Source organism: Macrosteles quadrilineatus, unplaced genomic scaffold (genome assembly GCF_028750875.1).
Source record: "Macrosteles quadrilineatus isolate MER2022 unplaced genomic scaffold, UCM_ALF_1.0 Scaffold_1__1_contigs__length_201487025, whole genome shotgun sequence".
NCBI lineage: Eukaryota > Metazoa > Arthropoda > Insecta > Hemiptera > Cicadellidae > Macrosteles > Macrosteles quadrilineatus.
The window spans coordinates 107,300,068-107,323,568 of NW_026542594.1; the positions used below are offsets into that span (position 1 = coordinate 107,300,068).

A 23,501-nucleotide genomic window follows, 5' to 3' on the forward strand; every position below is an offset into this window, starting at 1 on the left:
TTGCATGGCTCAATCACGTCCTGGTTGAAGTTCGTTCGCTACGCTCACTCACCTGTATGTTGGAGCTCGTTCGCTGCGCTCACTTTCCTTCAGGTTAGCTCGTTCGCTACGCTCACTTGCCTTCAGGTTAGCTCGTTCGCTACGCTCACTCGCCTCCAGGTTGCAAATTAGCTGTTGTCATAAATGTAAAAGAAATAATAGTGCTAGTGCTGCACCCTGTTGGTAATCCTTGTAACTTTAATGCTATTGAACATCACAGAACAGAACCAACTTGTTTAATTGAAACAGCTGTTAAGATTCAATAATTTCATTTCTCATAAGGTTAACATGGGCTTCCAGAAATTCCACGTCAAAAATCGACAAAAACTTGATTTTCAAGGGTTTACTGTTAAATATCTAACTGTCTCATATTCGATGAAATACGTCTAAAACCATCTCATATATGTATAGTATTTGGAAAATAAGTTTCAGGCGGGACAGTGCTATAGTTATTGAGGAGTAGTTGTAATAAAGTGCGTATTTTAGCGTTACCAAGAGAATGACAGATAGACAGACAGACAGACAGACAGACAGACAGACAGAAATTGAGATAAGGTTTGATTCGGTTTCTCTGACCTATGAAATGTAAAAATAACCAAAAAGTTCATTATTCTAAGCAATGTACAGACAAAACTCTAATTTTATTTATATAGATTTATTATGTTACAGCTGTTGATAGATTGTTAAAATGTTTAGTTTTGACTATGTTATGATTCAACACACTTCTTCATTCGTTTGTAAATAAATCTTATCAAAATATTCGTTCATATAGTAGTGATATTATTTAATGCAGATTACACACCCTATATATTGGTGACCCCGAACAACAACCACCATAACACGACATTCCTTCATCAATATTACCAATGTCGCTAGAAGAAATCGAAGCTCAATTGGCGCAACTTTCCGTTACGACTCAAAGTAGCGTAAAATCCGTAGTCACTACTTCTCCCCTCTCTAAAATCCTACGTGAATTCCCTGAAATTACTCGTACTCCAGGATTGCCTCGAGAAGTGAAGCACCAGACAGTACATCACATACAAACGACTCCAGGACCTCCTGTATTCTGCCGACCACGACGACTGGCACCTGAAAAGCTCAGCATTGCAAAGAGTGAATTTTCCAACATGGTAAAATGTGGTACAGCACGTCCATCAGACAGTCCGTGGGCTTCACCCCTGCATCTGGTGCCGAAAGGAGAAAATGGATGGAGACCGTGTGGAGACTACCATGCATTGAATGCACGCACCACTCCTGACAGGTATACTGTTCGACACATTCATGATTTTTCAAATAATCTTTCAGGCTGTAACGTATTTTCTGCCATAGATCTAGTAAAAGCATACCAACAAATCCCTGTACACCCAGATGACATATGCAAAACTGCTATCACAACTCCATTCGGCCTTTTCGAGTTTCCATTCATGACTTTTGGGCTACGTAATGCTGGCCAAACATTCCAGCGTTTCATAGATGAAGTAACCCAAAACCTAGATTTTACGTTCAGCTACACTGATGATATTTTAGTGTTAGGACTTTGTTCAAAAGACTCCATTCCTATGGCGTTATTGTAAACTCATCCAAGTGTGTTTTTGCAATGCCTGAAGTGACGTTTTTAGGGCACAAAGTTTCAGAATCAGGTGTCTACCCTCCACAAGACCGAATATCTGCTCTTCAGGAGTACCAACTACCTAAGACAATGCGTGGTCTTCGACGGTTCCTTGGTATGATCAATTTCTATCGTAGATTCTCACCTAAAGCCGCAGAACTATAAGCACCTTTAGACTCTCTGCTTGGTTGTGCAAATAGCAAAGGATCACTTCCTGTGCCTTGGACCCCAGAGACTGAGAAAGCGTTTCAAGCTTGCAAGTCTAGTTTGTCATCAGTGACACTCCTATTTCATCCGAAACATGACGCCCCTCTTGGACTGTTTAAAGACGCCTCTGACGTTAGTGTAGGAGCTTGCTTTCAACAATTTGTTGAAAATTCCTGGCAGCCTCTTGGATTCTTCTCTAAGAAACTTTCACCAAAGCAAAGCTCTTGGCCAGCGTACTACCCTGAACTTCTTGCTGCGTATGAAGCAGTACAGCATAGTAGTGAAATAGTAACAGTTGACCGCCAAGCATATGCCGGGGCAGATGGGGTAAATTTAACGGGTTTAAAGCCCATCAGCCGGAAATTCGGGAATGCGGGTGGTTTCCGGTCCTACGTCACAAAGTGACGTATGTGGGTACTGTTTTTATTGTTTAACGAGCAAAACACAGTATATACAATTAAATGATGGATATAATTAAATTCATAGTCAACAGTACTGTGTAGTATTCTAGTAAGGTCAGCGGGGCGTGGCGCGGCGCGGCATGGGTCACTCACTGGTCGCCGCGGAATTAGGTTAGTTGGACGGAGGAAAGTTTCTTCAGGGTTGCGGCCACACCCAGCCTTGTTACTCAACCTTCACGAAGCTGTACCCAGATTTGGATAGTATCACAGCCACCTCTAATACAATTGTATTAGAGGTGGCTGTGATAGTATCCACACAGTTCGCGTTTGGAGGTAGTGGCGGAGTGTTGCTGCCTGTACGGTGCTGTGTCTACCGTTAGCTGTATCGTTAGCTGTATCGTGTGCGCGCGTGTGTTTGGAACTATGTGATATAGCAGCTTTATCTTGTACCCACAAATGAGGTAGGCCTAATGTAAAACCAAATATAATTTATATCTTATGTTAGAGGTCCTAAAAAAATTACGTAAAATTAAATATTGTTTATATATCTTTAGAAAAATTAGTAGTAGTAGTATATTAGGGGTTCTAGAGACCATGTTTATATTTTGTTAAATAGTTTGACAGATTAACCTTGTGACGCATAGCAACACGCTATATTTTACATAGTGTGTCCATTTCGCGAAGCCGGGCTGCATGACTATCTCGTTGCCTGCCGCGACTGCATCAACGCTATATCCCCACCTTCCTACTCTTGTCCCCCTTCTTGGCTGATCTCCCTCTTCAACTTCGGCATCTAAAAACGACACAAGAACCAATTTCCAGGACCGTGACTCGAAACTGATAAGTTACAATTAGTATAGTTATGTAGATAGATATAAGTACCAATTATGGTTGGCTAAGTCAGGTAACAAGCGGGGAGCCCTTCTGGCTCACCCGACCATTGAAATGTAGGAATTCACAACTCATTCGGTTGGTTGCCTTCTGCAACCAACCTTTTCAAACATGAAAAACTAAACCACATGTTCCCAGAATGTAGCTTAGCAATAATCAATCAAATTCATACATATTAGCCATGCAGTATTCAATTTACATATTATTTCCCTCACTTATCAATATTAGTAAGAAGTTATCCAAGTTCAGTTCATAGTTGGAAGGATAGGTCAATATTTAAATAGTTAGTTCAATTAGTGCAAATCAAAGCTGGCTAGGCAAGTGTTCTGATCTGGGTAAAAGGTCTCCGTCCCTCTGGTCCCCAGCAATCTTCCTAATTTTATTGGTAGCAGATTTAGCACGCTTATATTAAGTTTGGTCCAGACACACCTACTCCTAACCTATTGCATTACCCTGTTTATTTCCTCCTGATTATCCGAATTCCCTCCTCCATACCATACCATTAACCCCCATCAACACCCCAACCAACGGCCCTCGGCTACAACCTTTGTGGTCAAAATATGTTTATATTATGGAGTCTTTAGAAAGGCTGATACCTTTTGTACGTGAATTATACCCAATTCCATGAGTCCTGACTTATGTGAATCAAATAAATTAGCTTTCCATCTTCAACGTCAGGAGGATTTGATACATTTAATTTTGTCGGAAAGCAAACCTCTAAAAACTTGTTGTCATAAAAGAAAATAAATGTTTTACCATTTTCATTTTGTCTTTGTTCTACTAATTGATAATGTTTGTTTTGTAACAGATATTTAAATGTCACTTTTTCTGTTTCTATTGGACTTACTAGTTGAGGAAGCTTCATTTCTTGACATATGGCTTCGGGTCTATAATAATATAATTGATTAGAATAATTTGATCCTGATGCATTCCAATGTAGTGGTAATTTAATTTGCTTCTGAAACTTTAGACGTAGTGGTATTGACTTGCGAAAATTGCTAGTTTTAGCAGTGGTAGATTTCTTTAAATTTTCTTTTATTCTCTCTAGTTTATCTTGTGTGATTGTACTTGGCTTGTCCATAGTTAACATCAGAACAGAGCTAGCATATGTGAACAGTCTCTGTTGAAGGTTCGACACTGAATGATATGATGTTTGAGACTTCCTTACTTAGTAGGTAGAATTACCTACCCCGACAGTAGGGAAATTTACCCGCGAAGCAGGGTAAACCTCCCAACCAACAAAAAACGTTCGTTGTGTATATCGCCCCCCCCCCTCCCAACAGGCTCGCGTATAAAAGTAGTGGCAGCGAACGGACTGTAGTCAGTCTCACCCAACTGGTACAGCTGACTGGTTGAGTGTAGACTGACTGACTTTTGATTAAAACCTTTCGTCAGATTTGGCCAATCTAACTTAATATTTTAGTCAATAGCATGTGCTGCATGTTGGCTTTAGCTTGTATCTTAGATGGTTTTACTTTATGGAGTGCATCGTGTCTTTGGTACTTGAAGGGCGCAGAGTGTTGTATTTTCCTAATCATGTGATATTTCAGCTAACAAAGGATAAAGAAGTCTCCCATTAAAATGAACACTCTTGTGACTGTAAATGTTCTATATTTTAAATTTAAGTTGACCATTTTGTAATTAGTTGAGAGGTCCAACGGCCTGCATACTATTCTGCATTTGGTTAAATTAAGTTTTAAACTTTTGTTGTCATTGGTAGTTTACTTATGTCAGCTAACAATGAAAACTTTCTTGTGACTGTAAATATTCTATATTTAAAATTTAAGTTGACCATTTTGTAATTAGTTTGGAGGTCCAACGGCCTGCATACTATTCTGCATTTGGTTAAGTTAAATTTTAAACTTTTGTTGTTATACCTAAACACAGACCCTTTCCTCACTACAACAGAAGGAGATATAGAAAAGCTTAATGCTACAAGAAAAAATTGTCGCTCTCAAAAAATTTTGAAAACACTCCCGATGACAATTTAGTATACCCACACTTGGCCAATTGAAAAAAACTCTTGCATATTCAGTCAAAGGGCATTGGATAAAGCCCAGTGCGAGCAAAAGCAATTGTCGCTCTTCAAAGAAAAAATTGACAAAAGCCCCACCTGTCAAAAAATTTAAAATGTTGTACAGACTGTCTGTAAATATTGTATATAGCTTAGTTAACAACAGAATAAGGGTTGGCAATTTGTAAATATACCATGACTGTAAATAAAATTTCTTGTTTATTTGTTTGAATAGTTGAATATTAGGTTTGAATCCGACCGGGCATATGTTCTAGCTAGGGACCGACTATCGCTAGTTAATTTACATAAGCAGGTGCAGCGTTGTTCTACCCCCACCACTCAACCCGAGCGTATAAAAGGGCTGCGAGCAGACGGATGATTGTCAGTCTTGCACAACCGGCGAATCTGACTGGATGAGAGACGTTTACACAAAACAACAACATGAAACCAATAATAAATTCATGACATGGAGTTCTCTTTGACATACACACATTTTTTATGGGGACAGTTCGTTGACTGCGCTGCTCCGGCTTTAGCTAATGAGTCTTTGATCAATACCATGAGGACAGTCCGTTGGCTGCGCTGCCTCTGATCAATAAGACCGTAACATTGGTCTTTAGCCAATCCAGACTTACACACAAACATGAAAATAAAACAAACACTAAGTTCCCCCACTACAACAAAAGGAGAGATGGAGCTAATTTTTGCTCCATCTCTCCTTTTGGCATTATTTTGAAATGACCTTGACCTACTTACAGGACCTAGAAAGCTTCCTTAAAATACATAACAAACACTAAGTTATACTACAACAAAAGGAGAGATGGAGCCAATTTCTGCTCCATCTCTCCTTTTGGCAATATTTTCAAATTACCTTGACCTACTTACAGGACTTAGAAAGCTTCCTTATAGTACATTATTGGGAACCGAGAACAGTTCTTTTAAGTTAACACCAACGGACACAATATTTCCCCTCCAACCACAAGCTTCCCCCCTCCGACCACAAGCTTCCCCCCTCCACTTGAGTTTTGCTGTAAAAGGAGGTTTGCTTCGCAGGCAATCATCATTCAATGGTCTGAAGTAGTCCTAGCTAGCTGAGTCAGCTCAAGTTGCTATTCACTGTTTCATTTGTTATTATGGCTCTTCTTAGAATTCCTACTAGACCCTCGAAAGTAGTTTCTTCATCTTCAAAGTCTCTTCCTCGATCTATTTTAATTTCATCGCATGCATCAGATCCAAAATCGGTTCTTCGAGAAATACTGCAGTCAGAAGGTGCAAGTCCTGGAGCAGAAGAACAATACACCTTCCGGGCCAGTGGTGATCAATCTCCTCCGCTGATAGAAATATTGTCTTCATCTTCATCTTCACAATCAAGCTTGTCTTGTTTATCTACTTTGGAGTCAACCTCGTCTGATTCATCTGCACTACAAGCTCTTCCTAATCCTCAGACTGCACTGTTGCTGATGTTCTACTAACACCTACTGCCACTAGAACTGTGTAGTATATTCAAAAAAAGAATAAAACAAACTAGTAAAAGAAAGAACATTTTTATCTTATTGCCATCTCAACACTAAAACAAACATCATAACAAAAACATAAACCATATGCTTTTAACAAGACAATATAGAATAGAATATTAGACATATGATCCAATATCACACTTCTCCCCCTTCAGATAAAGCTCCGCTTCTCTTACGTAGCTGGTCTGCGTATTTTCGCTTCAGAAGTCCACCAACCCTGACTTGGTATGATAGCTCACCAGTTCTTGATGCAATCACTCCTGGATGCCAGCCGGCACCTATTTCTCTCTGCACCCAGACTTCTTCCCCCTCAGAAAATTCCCTACGTCTACTTTTGCCATCGTGATACTCCTTTTGTTTAAAAACTGATTCTGTTATCACGTCTTTCACCGTAGGCTTCAAATTGTCCAATGGAGATCGAAGTCTTTTGCCGAAGAACAGTTCAGATGGAGGTTTGCTCGTGGATTTTTGTGGTGTGTTTCTGTAGGCAAACAATAGCTTCGCCAACCTTTGTGTTTGATCTTGCCTGTCACCTTTGCTGGACAAATATCTTGACTTGAATGTTTTGATGAACCGTTCAACTTGGCCATTCGTCTTCGGACGATATGGTGTACTGCAGACATGTTCTATCGCGTTATCCTTGCAAAACTTCTCAAATAGCTCTGACGTAAACTGTGTCCCATTGTCGATGACTATCATTCTAGGAACTCCATAGCGAGAAAACCATTCCCGTAACTTGTTCACTGTACTGGCAGCCGTAATAGATCTAACCATTAATATCTCTGGCCATTTAGAAAATGCATCTACACCAACTAACCAATACCACCCATCAAATGGTCCAGCATAATCCAAGTGTAACCGTTCCCATAGACCATCTGGTACATTCCACGAGTACAGAGGTACCTCCGGCTCCCTTGGACGGTTCATCTGACACCCATTACAAGTCTTCACATACGTTTCTATGTCTTCGTCAATCTTGCTCCACCACACATAGAACCGTGACAAACTCCGCATAGCTTCAATTCCAGGATGTCCTTGATGTAAAACACGTAGTGTTTTCTTTTGAAGGGCCTGTGGAACCACTATTATATTTCCCCACATCAGAATTCCTTTCACAGAAGAGAGTTCTTCCCGTCTGTGAAAAAATGGAGACAAATATGAAAGATCATGAGGCAACTTTTGTGGCCATTGTGATTCCATAAACATCATTACCCGCTTGCAAGTCTCATCTTTTCTAGTTTCTTCTTGCAGTTCCTTTGATGTCAGAGCCATATCGTCTATCTTTTCCTGAACCAGTAGTTTTGCAGACAACTCTTCTCTTGATGGGAGGTCACTCTCGCTGGGCAGTCTAGAGAGTGCATCCGCCAACACGTTGTTCCTACCTTCTATATACTTTATATCAAAGTCGTAGTTGTTTAAGAAAATAGCCCATCGAACCAACCTGTTATTCATCGTCTTGGTCAAATCCCGATGTTTACCAAATATTCTCTCTAAAGGCTTGTGGTCACTAGTTAAGGTAAAATGTCTGCCATAAAGATACTGGTGGAATTTGACCACTCCAAACACGCAAGCAAGTGCTTCCCTGTCAATTGATGAATATCGCTTTTCTGATTCCTGCAAAGTACGCGAAGCAAATGCAACTGGTCTTTCTACACCATCGTGATCAGTTTGTAGAATAATTGCTGCTACACCAACCTCCGAGGCATCACAGGATACTGTTATGGGCAAATCATCTCGGTAAGGAACAACCGTTGCATCTTCTGCAATCAGATTTCGTGCTCTGTCAAACTCCTCTTGTTCTTGGTGATTCCACACCCAAGAAGTCTTAGAACTTGTTAATCGGTGTAATCTTGAACAAAGACCATGAAGATGAGGAATGAACTTCTCATAATAGTTAATGGCTCCCAAAAACACTCGAAGCTCTTTCTTGTTTGTTGGAGTCTTGGCTTCCTTTAGTGCCTTTACTTTATCTTCCCTAGGATGTATTCCATCTTGATCAATTTTATGCCCCAAATAGTAGACACTGTTTCGACCTAACTGACATTTTTCTTTCTTCGCCTTTATCCCCGCAGCTTCGAGACGTTTCAACACTGTTCTGACATTGCCCAGGTGCTCTTCTTTGGTTCTTCCACTGACTATGATATCGTATATGTTCACCCCAACCAAAGGGATATCACTGAGGAGATTTTCCATGAAACGCTGAAATTTGGCTGGAGCATCAGTTAAGCCAAATGCAAGGCGTTTGTAGCGGAAATACCCCATATGAGTAGCTATTATTAAGTAGTTTCGATCTTCCTCTGCAGGTGAAATATTCTGTGAAGGACTCACTTTCATTCCTAACAGCTCTTTCAAACTCAAAACGGGCAGCGAAAATCGTTTGGTTTGGACCATACAGTGTGAAAAATGCAGTCTTAATTTCTTCATATGAACATGAATCAAGGTTCTTCGGGATGAAATAATTTTGCATCTTCTGGAGTGGTTCACTTCCCACATAAGCCAGTAGTAAGTCTTTTCTCGCCTCCTTGCTACGCTCATCTGAACCCCCCAACCCTTTCACCCGACAAACACGTTGAAAATGTTCAATGTACTCTTCTGCTGTTTCTTCACATTTGTATTTCTCAAAGACAAACTTCTCCATTTTCCTCTCCAACTCACTGTGAGACTCTTCAACAACTTCCCTATCACTCTTCTGCTTCTTTCTAGACATCCTCGTCGCCAGTGTAGTATATTCACAAAAGAATAAAACAAACTAGTAAAAGAAAGAACATTTTTATCTTATTGCCATCTCAACACTAAAACAAACATCATAACAAAAACATAAACCATATGCTTTTAACAAGACAATATAGAATAGAATATTAGACATATGATCCAATATCACAAACTGCATCTCCACCTCCAACTTCTACACCATGTATTTCTCCCTTGACAACTCCACCTTTACAATTCACTATCCCACCACCCATCATATCTCTCCTAAACGACTCCCTACCAGCCACTTCCAAATCCTTTGGCCACCTACACACTTCTCCGTCAGATAAGTGTAAACAATTAATTGCTGACAGTAGGAGAACATTTGCACACACCCTCTCCAAGTGTTGATATGTTTTTAAAAAGGGTGTTAGTAAGGGGGAACACTGTGAAAAGGTTTGTGTTTTGAATAGTGATATGTGATAGTGGTATGTCCCGGGTCTAGGTTCTACCATGCCACCGACGGTAATAGCTTACTTCCCTATAGGGAAATTCGCTAAAAAGCTCACCATGTTATTCTTATGGGAAAAACACTCAAAGTGTCGTCATACCGGTATATTGCCACTACTGATGTGGCGGGGCGTGCATAATCAGTAAGGTTAAAAGTCCAAACACCGGCAGTTGTCCAAACGCCGGCAGCGGCGGCTTCTTACATGGTCTACAGTTTGTGTGTGGTCACCTAGGTCCCCTCCTTAGTCTGGCCTCATCACGGGTCTTTAGTCAGGCTGATGTTGCTTTCGTTCATAGCCGGGAGCCCCAACATAATTGTGATATACTCAGAGGACATACTCAGTTGCTCGCCACTCTTACAAAAACTCCGAATTAACAGAACTAGTAGACAACATGGTAATTAGGTATAGAACTAGTAGACAACATGGTAATTAGGTATAATTGCAACTTCCAAATTAACGATATGGAGTTTAAAAGGTAACGAGCCGTAGACGTAACCCAAGAAGACTGACAGAAGCAGACAACCCAAAAGGCCCCACGAAACCGAAAATTGGCGAAAGAACTAGGAACGTTTAAACGTTCGAGAAGCTTCTAGAAGCTCAACGGCCTGCGATTGAAAGAAGCGGACACTTCCACCAAAAAAAAACTTATAAATGTAATAGAAGGTTTGGCCGTCAAATCGCTCCATACCTTGGTTGAGGTTATGTCATTAAGTGGGAATTAGCGGGATCACCTAATTACGGAGGTTATGTTGTTTAGCGGGAACCTACGTATGCAATACGTAAATTGAGGTTATGTTACTTGGCCCTCAGTAGTGGCAATATGCCGGTATGACCTCACTTTAGGCACGTTTTCCCCATAAGAATAACATGGTGGGCATTTTTTGGCCACCAATCCTAAAAATCCTGCCCACGGCCTATACTCCTATATTAATGTTCAATACAATTGTACAACTTCATTACTATTTCAAATCCACATGCATTCACATGTATATTCTCAAAATCATCAACTTGACAGTGCGAGGTTTGTGCGCGAAATTGGGCGCGCTCCCGGCTCATGGCGCGGGCATGCTCCTGACCCATGGTTGGTTTTCTTGTCTCTAGTGGTAGCTCTTGATTAAGTCCTGGGTGGGTGACCTCCTGTTGAAGTAATTTTTAATTTTTAATTTTAAATTTTGAAAATTTCAAAAATTTTTTAATTTTCGAAAAGTCTATAAATAGAAGTGACATTTGGGTGATATTTCATTCTGGACCATGAGGCCCACCTGTCAACACTGCTCCGTGTTGCTCTCCACCAAAAGTAACCTGATTCGCCACTACAAGGTAATTCATCAAATGAAGGTGAAACTGTGCAAAGTTTGCATTTTAATCTGTGATAATAACGCGGCTTTAAAATCACATATATTACAAAGTCTCAAGACTTGTAATTTCTGTAAAACAAATTTTGTTGGACATTTTAAAAGACATGCCAATTCTTGCATCAAATGTCCATACACAATGATTAAATTTGTTGGTGAATCGATTAGACCTGACCTTGAAAATACTCTGAAGTCTTGTCCTCTTCCAATTAAATGGACTTTAGTTATGAGAATTAAATTTATGAAATATTCAATGGATCAAAATGGAAAATTAGTTAATGAGAAAGAATGTATTGCGGAGTTTAGAAGCCTTACTACCTTAACTATTGAGAAGAGAGATTTAAAGCCTCAAATTGAAAATGCACTTTTAAAGATTGACGCTTCCATACACAAATATCAAGCCCAAGGCAGTGGATGGATATATGACCATACTAAATATTGGCAGCTGCATGTTTACAAGTATAAGCCCCTAACTCCAAAGTCATATATCCCTACACCAAAAAGTATTCAATCAAAACATGCAGTTTTAAATATTTAAAATTCTGACAATAAATGCTTCCTTTGGTCAATTTTAGCAGCATTACATCCAAGGAATGCTAAAAATGCTGAAAGGATTTCTAATTATGTACCCTATGAAAGTCAGTTGAATATGACAAACATAAAGTATCCTGTGAAAATATTTTATATAGATATATTTGAAATACAAAATAACATAAGTGTTAATGTATTTGGGGTTGAATATGATAAATTTATATATCCATTAAGAACAACCAAACTAAATAGTAATATTCATATAGATTTATTATTATTACAAGAAGGTCGTAAATCACATTATTGTTTGATTCGTGATTTTGATAAGTTAATGTTCCACTCTACAAAAGATGACCATAAGAAGCATTTTTGCAAGTTTTGTTTACAACATTTTTACACTAATGATATATTAGAACGTCACACAACATATTGTAAAAACTTTGATGCCCAACGAGTGGAAATGTCTAAACAAGATACATTACAATTTAAAAAATATAAATATCAACTTAAAGCCCCATTTGTGATTTATGCAGATTTTGAATGCTTTATAAACTCAAACAACCATACTCCATCTGGATTTGCATTCGTAGTAGTGAAAGAGTCTAAGATTATTTCTGAAGAATTATATAGTGGCACAAATGTTATGGATGTGTTTTAGCGAATTTCCCCTATAGGGAATAAGCTATTACCGTAGTACTCATGGTAAGACCTGGACCCGGAACCAATTTACTTTTTCGTTTTGAGGTCACTAGAGACCAAAAACACCATCCGTTCAAATTCATATATATATATATATATATATATATATATATATATATATATTTATTTATATATGTGTCCGTTAGCGCGATAACACGAGCGAAAATCATCCGATTTTGATGAAATTTGGTACAAACGTATAAACCTACGTTTATTCGAACGAGTTCGCGAATCAGCATGATCGGACTATGGGAACAGGGGTTTATGGGGGGTTCTATGGGGCAAAAATAGGTTTTTCCCATTTTTGACCCTAAAAACTTAAAATTTAGCATTTTCTTTCTAAAACATTTTGTAGAGCTTAAAAAAACAAATAATTTAGTATATTGAAGCGTTATTATGCGCCTAATGGTTACGGAGAAAATTCCAAAAAACTGTAAATTTAAAATTCCCATGTTATTCTTATGGAGAATAAGTAAACTGTTGTAATTTGCTTGTTTATGATCATATTTTGATCAAATTTGGGAAATGCATTCATTTCATACTAAACTATTACAATTTTACAAAAAAACATCTTTTACCCTCCCTGTTGAAGCACACCTAAGTACTCGTTAAACTAATGTTATTTAAATAGGGAATAAATGTGATATTTTTAAGGAGACATTTTAGTGTAAATCCAATCAGGCAAATGGAAATTCGCTTAGTCTGCAGGTTTGCTGCGGCGGGGGTATTTTGAAAGGTTGTTTGAGATTTATGATTATATTAAAAATCAAATGGCAATATATATTCCCCTAGTAATGACTTCTGAGCAAGAGGTATCTTTCCAAAACTCAACACACTGTCACATTTGTGAAAAGCCCCTATATTTTGATAGGGTACGTGATCACTGTCATTCATCTGGCCGATACCGTGGAGCTGCCCACAATGATTGTAATTTAAACTATAAAGTAACAAAGAAAATCCCAGTATTCTTCCATAACTTAAAAAATTATGATGGTCATTTAATAATGCAACACTTGGGAAAGTTTAATAAACGTAAATTAAATTGCATAGCTAAAGCTACGGAAAAATATATATCATTCTCTGTTGATGATTTAGTATTTTTAGATTCCTATAACTTTCTGTCCCTTTCATTATACAAATTAGCTTCCAATTTAAATACATTTAGATTCATAGACAATCCACTACTACAACGTAAAGGCGTATTTCCATATGAATATATGACGGGACCAGATAAGTTTGCAGAGTCTCTACCCCCAATTGAAGCATTTTACAGTACTCAAAGAACATATCTCCCCCAACGAATATGAACATGCTAAAAATGTTTGGACTCATTTAAATATAAATAATTTACAAGAATATCATGATTTATATCTTAAAACAGACGTATTGCTACTGGCTGACGTCTTTGAGACATTTAGAGACCTGTGTTTAAAGGATTACAAACTTGACCCCGTACATATGTATTCACTCCCTGGACTAACATGGGAGGCCTGTCTTAGAATGACCGGTATACAATTACAATTATTTCAAGATATCGACATGCATTTGTTCATAGAAAGTGCAATCAGAGGTGGAGTTAGTATGATTTCCACACGTTATGCTATAGCCAATAATAGATATATGGGTGAGCACTATGACCCCAAACAAGAGAGTGTGTATTTAATATATTTAGATTGTAACTCGCTATACTCCACAGCAATGTGTGAGCCACTCCCCATGGATGGATTTCATTGGACTAATAAGATAGACTACAAAATATACAAAAATAACCAAAATGATGAGTTTGGATACATTTTAGAAGTTGATTTAAAATATGATAAAAGCTTACATGATTTACATAATGACTATCAATTAGCACCAGAGAAAATGAATGGCAAATTAATACCTAATTTGAATGACAAAACTAAATATATTTTACATTACAAAGCATTACAAAAATATGAGGAATTGTGTTTAATTGTTACAAAATACCACAGAATTTTAAAATTTAGACAATCAAAATGGCTTGCGCCCCATATTAGTTTTAAAATTGAAATCGAAAATGGGCTAAAAATGATTTCGAAAAAGACTTTTACAAATTGTTAAATAATAGTCTCTTTGGTCGAACAATTATGAATCAACGAAAGTTTCGTGAAATATATCTCAAGGATGAGTCACTATTAACAAAATATGTCACTAATCCAAGGTTTGTTTGTAGCAAAAAGCTTGATAACAATTTACATGCTATACATTTAAATAAATTAGTTATAAAGTTTAATAAACCAATATATTTGGGAATGACCATTTTGGACATTAGTAAAGTAATAATGTATGATTTCCACTACAATTATATGTCAACATTTAAGAATAAAAGATTTCTAATGACAGATACAGATTCTTTAATGTATGCTATAGTTACAGAGGACTTTTACAAGGAAATAGAATGTGACTTACACTATTTTGATACCTCTGGATATAGTAAAGACCATTTCTTATACTCTGATAAAAATAAAAAGTCACTGGAAAGTTTAAAGACGAATTAGATGGTCATATTATGTATGAATATTGTGGTTTAAGACCAAAGTTATACTCTTACATTCCTCTAAAATGGTTATATGAAGAAGACAAGCAAGCTTTAGAGGTCAAAAAAAGCTAAGGGAGCTGATGGTGCTACAGTTAAACATCTCCTTAGACATCAACATTATTTGAACTGTCTTGCAACTGGGCAAGATTACTATGAGAATGTGACAAGAATTAAATCTACAAATCATCACCTTCAAACCTTGACCATGAATAAGAAAGTACTATAGTTTGACGATGACAAACTATAAGGTTTATTCTAGAAGATGGCATCAACACCCTTGCTCCTGGTCATTATAAAATTGATCAAACATAAATCTATATTTGCCATTATTCTTTGACCTTTCTTTGTCTATTACAAGAAAGCCATATTTAGTTTTATCCCAACATTGGTGGCAGAGATTTCTAAATTGGTTAAATGAAAAGTCATTACCAACATGGTTGTTATATACATGTTTTAAATTTAAATCATCTTGTTTGAATAATATTAGGAAATTTACATTATCACGTAAATGTTTGTGTACTTTGCTGTAAGATTGACACAAGTAAAAACAGTTAATATTTATATGTCGACCCATTGAGAAAAATTGTGTAATATTTTGACTATTTATGTCATCAAATACAACAACTGGCTGTGATTTTACATCATTTGGTGTGATTTCACAATCAGTAAACGTGTGTAATTTCACTTCGTCACACAAACCAAATATTTCAATTATTTTTTTATATTTTTCTTGTTCTAAAGATTTAGATATTAAATATAAGTTTGTAAATTTTAATCCTTCTTTTCTTACAATTAAATTGTAAATTACAACCGTCTTCCCACTTCCACATAGACCACGAATAACACATCGAATATTGGTAGGAAATAGACCCAACTTCTTTGGTATATTTTCCTTAGTATGTACTATTTTTAATTTATGTTTTTGTTGAATAAAAGACATTTTTTATATAATAAAAATGGTAAAAAATGATAAGAAAACATGTAAAATGGGCAAAGGTTTATTCCTAAAGCCTTACAGGGGTCGAGGGTTATTGAATACTCTTATAAATAACCTTCCATTCCCACTTCACATACCATCATATCGGTATTGTGGACCTGGAACGAATATACGTGAAAATCTAGCCAAAAATGTACCTCAAAAAAATAAGCTAGACTCTTATTGTAAAGAGCATGACATATTCTACATGAATAATCCCGATACCGCTGCTCGGAACAAAGCAGACATGAGATTAGCAGACTTAGCTTGGACTAGAGTTACGGCCAAGGACGCAAGTCTTGCTGAAAAAGCTGCTGCTTATGCCGTGACAAATTTGATGAAGGCAAAAGCAAAGATGGGAATGGGATTAAAATTTAATAAAAAAGATGGACAACTACCAGCTGTTAGAGGCCGCAAAAAGACGTGCCTCACATCAGGGGGGTTTACCTAAAAAACGAGCTAAAAAGTCTAAAACCAAGAGTAAAAGAGTGCGGAATAGTTAATTTAGATAGCTCATCTGGCACACATTGGACAGCATATCGTAAAAATAAAGATATTGTAATTTATTTTGAAACATTTGGAATCCAACCTCCAAAAGAAGTAATTAAATATTTTGAGGGATATAAAATCTTCTATACAACTGATCAAATACAAGATTTAAATAGTTCTATTTGTGGAATTTTATGTTTATCATTTTTATATTCTTTATAAAAATGGATTCATTTACTATAACATTTTCGGGTACAGAGCCAGAGCTAAAGTCAGTGTTCTTTCCTCCCATAGAATTAAATGATGATTATGTAATTGGATTAGTAGATTTTCAAAGTTATAATTATATTTAATGTAAAATTAACCTCTAAATACTTTAACATATTACAAAGTAGAGAAAAAAAACATTACCAAAAGGAGAGATCTTAGTTGATGATTTAAACCAGTTATTAGATGGTAAACTTAAAGTTATAATACATAAAAATGAAGATGCATTAATAAATACTAAAGTTAAACTTTTATTCAAAGGGCTTATTCCAAAATTAAATCAACTTAAAGGCAACAAATTAACCATTAGTGAAGGTGATTATGTTTTCTATTATGACCACAATGCTCCAGTTACAATAGAAATTTCTGAAGGAACATATGAGGTGGATGAGCTTGCAAAGGAAATTCAAAAGCAAATCTCAGACTTTTTCCTTACAGCTAATAATAAATAACTTCTTGATCAGCATTGTACGTGTTATTAAATTTACGGAAAGTAAATAAAAGAAACGTCTTATAACACTTAAAACATATATTTACGCTTATACTGTTACTCACAAGACGGTAAATATACAAAAAAGATGTAAGCTAATGTAATGTAAGCTAATAATAAAACTATGAAAGCAACATTACTTTCTAGCCATTTGTTTGATTTTACAAAACCATGTTTAGGTTCTGTTTTATTGGGATTTAAAGGTGTTTCTACTCCTGGTGTTCAGTTTGAATCTACAAATAAAATGAACATTAATAATGTAAATGTGATTAGAGTAAAATGTAATATTGCAAATGGGTCCTATTTAAATGGCAAAAATCACACACCATACATTGCTTTTATCCAGAAGCTCCTCCTGGCTACAAAATTATTGAAGTTCCAAGAAATATTATATATTTTCCTGTAAATAAGAGAAGTTTAGATGTTGTCAGTATTACATTTGCCGATCAGCACGACAAGGCAATTGACTTTAACGGAGAAGAAACTACAATTACTTGTCATATAAAAAAGATATGGGAATTTATAAGAGTGGGCAGCTATCTATAAGTGTACAAAATGCTAGGTTCCTAAAATCAATATGACTAAAGTTAAAATTTTCTATTAATAAAAGTGGAAAATTTTCTAGACGTTACAGGGAAATCCCAATTCGATGATAGTGTGGTTAAAATTACAAATCACTCCTATGTTCCCCACAACACTTTGGCAATAAATAATTCAGAAAATTTGCATATGTATTAATAATCAAGATTTGGTAACTCTCCCATGTAGGAGTTATCTGTACATTAAGGTAGAAATTGAAAATAATGATAAAGGTCATTTTATAAATAATACATTCGTGTTCTTATTTGATGAAATTATATATGAAGTCGCAGGTAAAGAAATAGACATTGTAAGAAACCCAGGAATTTCTAGTCTTATGAAAATATTGAGCTCTTACAATAAAACTAATAAATTGTCAAACGTAGCATTTGATTCTGACACAAATTTAAAAGAGTCCCATAAAGGTGGCAAGTTTAGTACATGTTTGCCATTAGAGCTGTTAATGGGTGTATTTGAGGATTTTAATAAGGTATTAGTAAATGTCAAACAAGAATTGGTGTTGAAAAGATCCAAAAATGATTTGAATTGTATATTAACAACCACTAGTGCTCCAGCCAGTGGCACTGCTGATATGATTCCTAAAATTACACTTAACTCAATTCAATGGGTGATGCCACATGTGACACCATCAGATGGGGAGAAGTTACAATTACAGAAGATGTTATTGCAAAATAAAAATTTGCAAATTGCATTTAGAAGTTTAGAGCTACATGAACTTCCATCATATCCCAATACTACAAGACATACATGGTCAGTAAAGACATCTTCAAGTTTGGAGAAGCCTAGGTATATTATATTTGGTTTCCAAACAGCTAGGGATAATAGTGCACGAAAAAGAACTGATGAATTTGATCACTGTAAATTAAAAAATATCAAAGTATTTCTAAACTCTGAATATTATCCTTATAGTGATTTAAATCTTGACTTTGAAAATGGAGATGTCTCTAAAGCTTATGAGATATTTATGAGGTTTAGAGAGACTTACTATAATACTATCCCAGATCCTATGATTGGTAGGGCTGAGTTTATGAAGAAATATCCACTAATTGTAATAGACTGTTCTAGACAGAACGAAACAGTAAAGGAAGGAATTGTTGATATTAAATTAGAGATTGAAACTGCAGAAAATGTACCAGCAAATACATCTGCATATTTGTCAAATAAGATAAATAAAATGTAAATAAAAGATGAAAAAAATTCAACAAGAATTGTTTGACTCTGCAAATCAAATACGAGAGAAATATAGAGCTTTAAAACGTGGCAAGTTTCTAGAGGCTGAAGAGAGGTTTCAAACGTTCCAACCTTTAATAGAGCCATTACAAGAATTAAAACAAATCGCCAAAACAGAAAGGCCTCGAATGGAGATTCTCCTAATGACTCCATCTACAATACCAATAATACCAAGATTGCAACCATTACAGCAATCCACCCCACAGAAATTAGATTTTGGTCTTTTAGCATCAGACTATTTAGGAAATTACCTCAGTAAAAGTAGTATGACAGACACTACATATGGTATTAGACGAGAAGCAAATAAATTTTTTATTGGAAATAAGGAAGTTGATATTGCCAATGATGATGTTACAGTTGCAAATAAAACCTACAAGGGGACAAAAGGTTTGTGGCAATTGTTAACTTTAAAAGAACCTGAGGATTATACTCCGGCTGATTTGCAAAATTATAAAGAAATGTTGGAAGCTACAAATGGACATTTAAAGAGTTACAAAGATGGTGCACCAATTTCAAGTAATAGACATACTAAATATCTTAATATAATTAAACCTCTATTTAAATGTGTTGGTGAAGGTTTGAGACAAGTGACTGGCAATAAAATAGACTATATTTATTGGGAAGATCCTAATGAGCTTGTAGATAGGTTAAGACTTCTTTGGCTAAGTCGCCAAGCCGGTAACTCAGGAGTGGATAATGAAATAGATTCCATTATTGAGGAATTGAGAGAAAGTGGAATTATTTATTAAATAAAAATATGTTTATAGATGAATTTTATCGTTTATATAATCCATATAATAAGCCTGCAGAACCCAGGGCTAGTAGTGAACCTACTTTAAATTTACAAGACGATAGTTGGAATTGTTTAAACCGTAAAACACCGTAAGAAACAGAAACTTAGCGATTTGATGGAAGGTACAGATAGTAAAGATGCTGTGAATGTTTCACAAGTTCCAAACATGGAAGCAGGCTATTGGGATTTTAATAATAAAAGGTTAGTACGTGTTAAACCTGCCATTGATGACACTGACTGTGTTACAAAAGAACAGACTATAACTTATGATAAAAAAGAAAACTGTTGGGATGCCAAAAAACAATTTATAAGAAATCTACCAATGGGGGAATATTTAGATGATATTTGTTTAATGTCACAAGCTATGTATTATGATGGATCAAAATTTGTATATGCAGGAAGAAAATTTAATTTGATGGAATACAATCCTGATTTATTAGTTGCAGACCCTACATCTTTGAGTGGATTTAAGTATATAGATAATAGACCATATATACCAGAAAACTATGTATTTAAAAGAATGGAAGATAATCTATTGATTGGGGCTAATGGTAATATATTTACAGTTAAAGGAAAGAGTGATGTTATAAAAAATGAATGAAATTGCATACGAACTTCATAAGCCTGCAAGAAAGAATTTCATTAGAAGATCTTTTAAAGTATTAGGTATAAACGAAACCGTACAAATAGATTTAATTGATATGCAAAACTATGCTAGAGAAAATTCTGGCAATAAATATATATTAACTTTAATAGATACATTTTCTAAAAAAGCTTATGCTGCTCCGCTAAAGAATAAGACAGGGTTGGTGGTTACAGAAGCCATTAAAACCATTCTACCAAAGGGGGTTAAAAACATTCAATCTGACAATGGAAAAGAATTTTTTAATCTATATTTTATCAAACTAATGAAAAAATTAAATATTAATCACTATCACACATTTTCTACAACTAAGGCTGCAATTGTGGAGAGGTTTCAGAGAACTTTAAAGAATTGGTTATATAGGGAATTTAGTGCTCAGGGGAGTTATAAATGGTTGGATTTACTTCCAAAGTTAATTCGAAAATATAATAATAAGGGGCATAGATCTATAGGTATGAAGCCTAACCAAGTGAATATTAAGAATAGTAAATATGTGCATGAGAGGTTGACTTCTAAAGTAGTGCAAGTTAAAAAGCCATGATATAAGGTAGGTGATAGTGTGACAATTTCCAAGTATAAACATGTTTTTAGTAAAGGATATACCCCGAATTGGACAGGGGAGCTATTTACAATAGTAGAAGTTAAAAATACAAAGCCTGTGAATTATATCTTGAAAGATGAAAATGGTAATATAATCAGAGGAGGATTCTATACAGAGGAGTTGTTAAAGACCAAGTATAAGGACATGTATTTAGTAGAAAAGGTAATTAGGAGAAAGGGTGATTTATTGTTTGTCAAATGGCTTGGATTCCCAAGTAGCCAGAACTCATGGGTTTCCACTAAGGATGTCCGAGGGAGCGCGCCGTGAGCCGGGAGCGCGCACGAGTTCGCGTACAAACCTCGCACTGTCAAGTTGATGATTTTGAGAATATACATGTGAGTGCATGTGGATTTGAAATAGTAATGAAGTTGTACAATGGTATTGAACATTAATATAGGAGTATAGGCCGTGGGCAGGATTTTTAGGATTGGTGGCCAAAAATGCCTACCATGTTATCCTTATGGGAAAAACGTGCCTAAAGTGAGGTCATACCGGCATATTGCCACTACTGCCCTCCAAGTAACATTCCATTTGTGGGAAGGTAAGGTTATGTTGTTTGGCGCAAAAAAAAAAGTTAGGTTAGATCACGTTGGTGTAATTTGGCGGGAATTGGTGGAAAGGTGAGGTTACCTTATTTGGCACGAAAATAAAACTAAGGTTAGACCACGTGGGTACACCTAAAGCGAGGTAAGACCACGTGGGGCACCAGGGGGCGTGCCTTAAGGGGAGGAGTGAGGTCGATATGCTGCTCTCTGATTTGTGGGCCAAAGTATAGCCCTTCCTACTATCGTGGGTAAAGTAGTGTAAGCAACTCGTGTAATTAGAATTTACGAGGAAGTTTTTTAATTCACTACATGGCATGATAAGTTTACGCAATCGTTTCGTAAACTACAATTTTAATAAACTAAAGAAGTAAATAAGGACCCTATAACAAATATTCGTGCTTATTGCACATCCGAATTTTGTATGAAGCTTTCTTCATTACGAAATGTTCGATATTGTCAGTAGTTAATATGTTGTTGATTTCTGGGATATAATAAACGAAAAATTATCGAGACACCAAACCTGTATGCCTACTTAACAGATATTTTATAGCTTGTCATGTGTCTTACGGAGTTTTAGTAAAACTATGTTGGATAAAGTTGATCACCGACATTACGAGATAATAGTTTTTACAAATAAACAAAACTCATATTCAAAATATGAGTTGTACGGCGCAGAAAAATGTGCTTTATCTATAGTAAGAATATTGAAAAATATTGAGCGAGGATTTTTCTACTCATAGATAATCCGTATTCCCAAGATTTAAGTAACACCGATAGTAAATAATAATCTAATAACTCGTGCAATAATTATATGAATTTAAGAACAAATAAACTTTATGATTATTTAAAGTAACAGTTTACTGTTAACCAGTTATGTTAATCTATATTTATAAAAGAGGAAGTTTGTATATATATATATATATATATTTGGACGTTATGAACTCTGAAACTGCTAGACAGATTGTAATGAAACTTTCAGGCATTATTAAGCATTATTCAAGGATGGTTTGTGTGAAGTTTGGTGCAGATCCCTTTCCCATGTTAACCTTATGAGTACTTATATTTAAATGGAATTAAAGAATCTTAACAGCTGGTTCAACTAAACCATTTGATTCTGTGATGTTCAATAGCATTGAAAAGTTAATAGGTTTACCAACAGGGTGCAGCACTATTATTTTCTTTTTAATTTATAACAACAGATAATTTGCAACCAAAAGGTTAGTGAGCGTAGCGAACGAACTTCAACCTGAAGGCGAGTTAGCGTAGCGAACGAGTTAAACCTGAAGGCAAGTGAGCGCAGTGAAAGAGCCCCAGCCTATAGCAAACAAACTTCAACCAGGACGCGATTGAGCGATGCGTCGAGCTCATCTTGAAAATGAACGAGCATTTGACATAAAACCACATTAGGACAGGACGACGTCTGTTGGTCCAGCTAGTAGGCTAATGTCTAAAATAGAAAATGTGGATAAGCGAAAAAACAAAATAATTTAATATTATCCGTTAATGAAGAAACCACAATAAAGTGAAGGAGCCGTTAACAGCTGAATAAGGCGAAGTTTTAATTGGAGCGAGAATGAAGTGCAGGACTTGTGAGGACTGCTTATAACGAAGGATTCTTGATACGCATTTATTTCCATGTTCTGATCTGAATTTTTAATTTCTGCTCACTTTTGAGTGGTACTTAAAAATGTATTACAACATAAATTCTTTTTACAGACATATATTTTTGTTCATAAATGTGGTAATCCTTGATTTGATTCTTTGGAAAACATTGTTAATAGTAGATGAATGCTTATTTTTTGTACTATTCCTGCCACTGAACACATAGTCACCGATAA

At 35.9% G+C, this 23,501-nt stretch overlaps 1 protein-coding gene across 1 annotated transcript in view; it reads right to left on the reverse strand.

Moving 5' to 3' along the window:
• LOC128982832 (uncharacterized) overlaps positions 1–23,501 on the reverse strand; it is a 323,159-nt gene that overhangs the window by 44,912 nt on the left and 254,746 nt on the right. The gene's annotated exons all lie outside the window — the stretch shown is intronic.